The following is a 7,762-nucleotide window of genomic DNA, read 5'->3' as shown; positions in this document are numbered from 1 at the left end:
GTAATTAATAACAAGACAACTTATTTTCTAAATAATTCTCATGTGAAATTAACAAACATTTTGTCCTATGTCGTGAACTCGACTGTATGCAGATTTCAGTAAAAGGGATTTATAATCGGTTTGCAGATACAATCATTTGGTTTGGAGACATATTTTCTACTTTTAAGCTAGGGTGTGTGGTAGTAACATTTGGACAGAGAACTACAGTTTAACTCTGCCACATTGAAGATGCTCAAATATTTACAATTCCGACATTTTTTAAAAACAAAATACAAAAAGCAGTTTCAGTTATCCTTTTCGTAACACAAATTTGAACTTAAGTATGATCCCCTGTTCACTGTTATGCAAATTTAAATCTAGTTAGAAAATAAGTTAAATTACCTATATTTTCGTGTGTTTTGAAAGGTATTACACCACGCGGCCATAGCATATCAGAGACTTTGACAGCTTTCCTGTTCTGCAAACAGAATAACCATGGTACATAGGTACACACAAATATATTTAGTTTCTAAAAAGCTTTAAGAATGTTAATTCGAGTTTTAAAGTTGAATAACTCATGGTAGTTAGAAAATAAGAGCGGAAAAATATTAATGTATAGTACTTAATTTACATCGGAAAATTCGCAGGCCAATGACGGGACTACGCGCAGGAACCAACACCAGTGGTATCATTATTATTCTATGGGCCTAGCACTCACGGCCGGCTGTAGCACGATGTCTCCTTCGTAGAAGCCGTTGCCTGCTCGCCAGCTGCCGTCTTGCACCGCGGCCGCCAGGGGCAGCAGTGTCGCGCTGACGAGCAAGATGGTGGGCGCCACCATCTCCTGCACACCAGAGACATGCCGAGCTGTGATAAGCTCCCTGGAGGTGTTAGTATATGGAGTGGGAAGGGGAATCCTTCTTTTCGCAGACGAGAGAGCCAAACGTTCGATCGTGCATCTTCGGTTTTTTTTTGTTCATTATAAAAGGTTAGGTTAGCTACATTATAAATACTTTAAAACATTGTGGACGGTTGAGTTGGTTAGGATAGCTACATTAAAGAGACTGTGAAATCATGTAAACGGTTTCCTAGCCCTGTATAGCTACATATTAAAAAGTTATTTGCTAAGCAACCATAAAATTATTTTACAGAATTTTTAATGTAGCTATACTTAACTAATATAACAAACCATCCACAATGTTTTAAAGTATTTATAATGTAGCTAACCTATCCGAATCGATCGCAAAATTTAATGCCACACCGGTTTATACAATGAGATAGAACGAAAAAAAAAAGCGAGCATGAACTTCGGGGAACTTCGGGCGTGGCTCTCTAGTCTGTGAAATGAAGGCTTCCCATTGGTTAAGGCTGAGCCAAGGAGTATAGAAGTTAACAGAGTTTTCACTCCTAGGTTAAACCTAATTCCTTTTCTCTCTCTCTCTCTTTCTTTCTCTCTCTGGAATCGGCCACTAATGATTCTCACAGTACCAACCACAAATAATAAAAAAAAAATTCTAGTTTTGTCCCGAACAGTATCAGGATCTAGGTTTACCTTAGCAACCTTTGGGTTCAGGATCTAGAGCCACTTAATACATTTATACTTTTGATTAAAAATTGTTAATTTGTATTTTAGAGTCTTGAAATTCAATTACATAAAAAATAACGATTTTTATAAGATTTTATTAGAGATGGAAGGTTGTCTTCGATGATGGTCTATAACATAATTAAGTTAACCTAGTTGTTTCACAATACATAACCATCTTTGGTTCGTGAAATCGTTATATTAATTTACGTTAATGCAGTACACACAAAATGTCTCTATTTGAAGTGGTAGCAACAATCAACGCATGTAACTAAATAGGAATGTACCATTAACTAGTGCCTTTGAATATATATACTGTATAGAAGTCGCGAGTGGATAGGATTTACTCTACGTTTCTCAAGAGCGTAAAATGAGCAGCTTGGGAACTTCACCGCTGCAGTGCGCTGCCGTAACGTCCTGTATCGTCTTAGTTGTTGTGTACACGTTAGAATGCAGCACTGTCGCCCGCTGTCATTCCCCGCACCCCTCACACATCATTCACTGCAGCTCGAGGTCGTTCAACAGGAGGGGGAAGGGGTGTTTGAAGAGTTCGACACTTGTCCGCTAGAGACCACTACAAGTCGATGCCCTAGAGATGTGTGGCGATTGCGGCGGTGAATTAACCAACTACCTCAAAACCGTATTAGAAATTTTAACCTGGGCTGGCGACTTCTATACAGTATATATATTCAAAGCTAGTGCATTCAAGAGTCAACCAATACATTCAAACACACATGGTTACACAAAATTAAGATAAAATGTTGGTATTCAAACAAAAATTTACCGAGTTCTCCAGATTCCTTTTATTTATGTGCTGCACATTAGTAAATAGCTATACATCCTATTTATTATTAATTATTATTTTTAATATACGCAATAAGCATATGAAGAACACAACGATCTTTTAAAGAGCGCGAATTAAACGAAACAAGGACACCAACCTGAAGGTGTAACATTTGTTGATTCACATCTTTATTTAAAATACATTTATTAGATGATTTCCTCAAAAATAAAATGTTGTACAACTCAAAATAATTATCTAGAGAAAGTAAAATAGTAAAATAACAGCTAGTTCACAAGTCACATTATTAAAATTATTTATAATTCAACTCTGAATGTGAAAGACATTCTGATGTTGGTAAAGATGGAATCATCAGTGTAGAATAAGCGCATCGTAGACCCTATCTAGTGACGGGATGTGCACTCATTAGAGAGATGCTTGAACAACGTTTTGTTTGTGTGCACGGCCGTAAGAGCGCTAGTGTGCTCACTGCTCAATGTTTGTTTACGATTCGTTGCCAAGGCTCATTTGTAATGGCGGAAATTTTTCCTTCGTATTTTTGTTTAGGACTTTAGGTTATTTGCGTGCTACTTGCTTATTGCTTAGTAGGTGTAAAATGGAAACTATCTGGCGTTTTTTTATTCAATTATTTAGTGGTCATATTTTCATTGAGGTAAGATTGTTAAATTGAGTATAAAATTACGTATTAAGTAAAATACAATGCCACCACATGTACGAAAATGCTGTGTGCCTGGTTGCGATGATAAATTTGCTGTTAGACACCACTTCCCAGTTTACGAAGAAACGGTATATAATGAATGGATACAGAGAATAAACGTCGAGAAGCTGAAAACTCTCCACCCTCCTAATGCTGTAGATGTGATTGCAAACTTCAATAGTAATGCTAGCTTGTGACATAGGTGGTTTTAGCATAAATAGCTACTTAGGTCATTCTTCCACCAATGTTTATACGGTAAGTACTGTGCACGGCCACAACAGCGCTGCAAATAGCGTTCTAGCTGTTATTCAGAGAGTGGCCTTTCTATTCGTCCCTCTCTCCCTCCCTCTCTCCCTCCCTCTCTTTTCTATGCGGGAAGCCTAAGATGTACATCAAGTTCTGTCCCTGTCCGAATACGCCCGAATATTCACCTTCGGTCAACCTCGGGTTTATTTATATATATTTATATTTCTCTGTTTATTTTAATTTAGCTACACTAACCTAACTAACCGTCCATAGTGTTTTAAAGTGTTTTAATGTAGCTAACCCAACCGACCACTTTTAATATTTGAATTCATTTTTCCTGCGCCAAAATAAAACAAATCCCGAGGTTGGCCGAAGGTGAATATTCGGGCGTGTTCGGGCAGGGACAGGATTTGATGTACATCTTAGGCTTCTCGTCTAGTGACAGCTCGCTGTGCTGGGCTACATTCGCATCAGCACTCTCACAGCACAGACACGCTGAAGTTGACTGCACACAAATACACAGCAGCTGCCGCATTGGAAAAAAAAAACACACGCACAGAAAAACCGAATAGCGAGTTGTCGTCAGCATAGAATTATAACTGACGGTTATTTTGATATGTGCATTCCAAATATAGGGTGAATATAATTCGAAAACATGAGGCCCACCAGGCGACGCCCCCAGAAGACTCGAGCCCCTCGTACTAATCCAGCAGTTCCAACCGTGTCAAGGAGACGTTCGACGCGTCACTACACCGAAGCCTTGCACGTACCGGAAGGTCACGCGAGGCTCATCAGGCGACGCCCCCAGGAGACCGAAGCTTCGCACGTACCAGGAGTCGCGTGAGGCTCATCAGGCGACGCCCCCAGAAGATCGAAGCCTCACACATACCGAAGGTAGCGTGAGGCCCACCATGCGACGCCCCCAGGAGACCGAAGCTTCGCACGTACCAGGAGTCGCGTGAGGCTCATCTGGCGACGCCCCCAGAAGATCGAAGCCTCACACATACCGAAGGTAGCGTGAGGCTCATCAGGCGACGCCCCCAGAAGACCGAAGCCTCGCATGTACCGGAGGTCGCGTGAGGCTCATCAGGCGACGCCCCCAGGAGACCGAAGCTTCGCACGTACCAGGAGTCGCGTGAGACTCATCAGGCGACGCCCCCAGAAGATCGAAGCCTCACACATACCGAAGGTAGCGTGAGGCTCATCAGGCGACGCCCCCAGAAGACCGAAGCCTCGCATGTACCGGAGGTCGCGTGAGGCTCATCAGGCGACGCCCCCAGAAGACCGAAGCCTGGCACGTACCAGAAGTCGCGTGAGGCCCACCATGCGACGCCCCCAGAAGACCGAAGCCTCGCACGTACCGGAGGTCGCGTAAGACTCATCAGGCGACGCCCCCAGAAGACCGAAGCCTGGCACGTACCAGAAGTCGCGTGAGGCCCACCATGCGACGCCCCCAGAAGACCGAAGCCTAGCACGTACCGGAGGTCGCGTGAGGCTCATCAGGTGACGCCCCCAGAAGACCGAAGCCTGGCACGTACCAGAAGTCGCGTGAGGCCCACCATGCGACGCCCCCAGAAGACCGAAGCCTCGCACGTACCGGAGGTCGCGTGAGACTCATCAGGCGACGCCCCCAGAAGACCGAAGCCTGGCACGTACCAGAAGTCGCGTGAGGCCCACAATGCGACGCCCCCAGAAGACCGAAGCCTCGCACGTACCGGAGGTCGCGTGAGGCTCATCAGGCGACGCCCCCAGAAGACCGAAGCCTGGCACGTACCAGAAGTCGCGTGAGGCCCACCATGCGACGCCCCCAGAAGACCGAAGCCTGGCACGTACCGGAGGTCGCGTGAGGCTCATCAGGCGACGCCCCCAGAAGACCGCGCGGCCTCTGCCGTCGCACGGCGCGGCACTCGTACTTATCCAGTCGTGCCAACCGTGTCAAGGAGACGCACGCAGCGACGGCGGCAGGCGGACCAGAAAATTGCGTGGACCGCAACTGGGTGATCGCGAAACTGCGTCCCGCTGCGTTCGTCGGGTCTCGTGTCAAGCTCCCTAAAACTGTTTTTGATCTCACGCACTCGCTTATTTATGCGGGTTAGACGTTACACGTACTTGGCGTTAAAGAAAATTAACTTTAATTTTGTATGAAAATAATAAACAGAAATAAAGTAATAAAATTACTGTAGGGTTTGGTAAAATACAAATAAAATAAAATAAAATGTTTCATAAATACTTAGTATTCAATATTAGCATAGTCACATGTATATAATTAATTATTTAATTTAGTAAAATAAAAGAAGAAAAAAAATTTAATAATTTATATCTTCAGAAATATGGCTATCCCAGGACTTGGTGCTACTACGATAAATGTAATACGCCTTCTGATTTAATACGCACTGTTTTTTTTCTCTCTAACCTTAGTCAATTGTTAATTGCTGCTGTTGCCGGAAGAAGACGTTCTATTCTCCAATGACGTGAATGTGCTTCAGACCCCCGCCTACCCGGGCACACACAAGGTGTGCAGAGCTTCAGAGAAGAAACCTCGCGATATAAATACTGTTCAAGATATCCGAGTGCTGTATGTTTACAAAAAAAAACATTTAAGAATACGTTGAGGGCAGATCGATGGTTCTGTTTCCCTATTTAGGTTTTAAAATGTTCTTTAGGAAAGTGAAAATTGCTAAAAACGCGTTTTTTCCCCCATTCAGAATATCCTGTACAGATTTTCGAGACCACTCAAGGGCCTCGCATTACACCTTTATATTCATTTCTCCGTCATATAATATAATGTTTGCCGCTGGAATTTCATAGTTGCCCTATGCACAACGGGAAGTCTGCGCACCAGGCCACAGACTTGCGCTTAGGGGCGATACCCTGATATAAACAGCAGCGAGTGTCGCACTTATCAATCCGCCTCACTAACACAGATACATCCTTGACTAGACGTGGGCCCCGTAAGCTTCTGTTGGTTTGTTATTGGATACTACAAGAAATATATTGTAAATTTGTACAACACATGGATATGGTTTTTTTCATATAAGAAATACGTTTTTTGGATACTTTTGGATACTTTGATATTGAACAATATGAATTTGCTTTGTTGTTGTACTTGTTATGTGCGCAGTTAATATTGGAAAGGTATTCAGGGAACGGTTTACAAATAACTTCAACTATTGGAGGTACTGGGACGATACAACGCATAGATGCTCGGGTAAGTATCCCAACCCAGTATTACTGAGAACACTATTTTGTAGAGGTACAGTTGTTCTCATGTAAATGTACAAATTTGCAAATATCTGTAATTTTACATGAGTATTTGTGTTCCATTTACAAGAAAAATCCACAGTGAACCGCTTTAAACCGCGTGAACATACGTAACATTGAGCTTCTAGTTGTAGGCAGGAATGAAAAAAATAATTGTGACACCTACATGTTTTGGTTGATATATACACCACCAAATATTATGTGTTTGCTCTTGACATAGCCTTGACATCCCTGAGCCAGTTATGAACAAGGAGAAGAAGTAGTTACCCAATCGCGTGTATCCTGTTAAAGGATTTGACCTTGTTGTAGACCAATGCGAACTCTACAAAATCTTGATAATACATAGGAATGTTGAGTGAATTATGTTGTGAAATGAATATGCGAAATAATCTGTAAAAAAATCTCGTTTTCATTTCGCGATAGGCTGAAAATCAAAATATGTTACCTTTGGCATGTTTCTACGATTGTCTTAAAATTTATGTTTACCACTCTAGGCAAATGAGAAAACATTAACAAATCACACATCTCTGTAGAGACAGGAAAATTTCGCGGATTCTGTTCACGATGTGCTAGAATCCAAACAAATGTGCATCTATATCGCTTCTGTGATTTGCTTACAGTTTATCTGAAGGACTTTGAGCCAATGGAAAACCTTCAACCAAAAAAGTATCGAATCGCAAGCGTCCCAGTTGACAGGTGTCACGAGTCAGTAGCCAATGAGCAGGTGGCATTTGCCTGAGTGTGTAGGGGGTTGTGGAGTCTATCCTAGAGGTCATTGAAATCGCGAATTTTTCCATTCTCTACATCTCTGTAGTTAGCAGCCAATGAGAGAGATACGTTTTCTCACGCATGTAGTGGTCTGCGGAGTCTACCCTAGAGGTCGTTGAAAACACAAATTTTTCCAGTGTCTTCTCATACGTGACAACAAAATTTTGTTGCCATCAATAAATGTCATCGTCGAGACTACGACATTATTTCCCTGTGACCACAGAGTATTGAACGGTGTCTAATTATACCGAAGTACTCTGTTAAAAATGTTAACCTTAAATTTACGAAGAACGCAGGGATTTTCGTAAATTTACTGAGCTAAGTTCATTGGCTTTGAATATGAATCCACTTAAGTTATCTTGGTATAAAGGAGAAAAAAAAACTGGTTAAGACTCCTGCAAAAACACTCTTATTTTTTCTAAATGTG

Source organism: Bacillus rossius, chromosome 1 (genome assembly GCF_032445375.1).
Source record: "Bacillus rossius redtenbacheri isolate Brsri chromosome 1, Brsri_v3, whole genome shotgun sequence".
Lineage (NCBI taxonomy): Eukaryota > Metazoa > Arthropoda > Insecta > Phasmatodea > Bacillidae > Bacillus > Bacillus rossius.
This window is presented reverse-complemented; position numbering follows the sequence as displayed.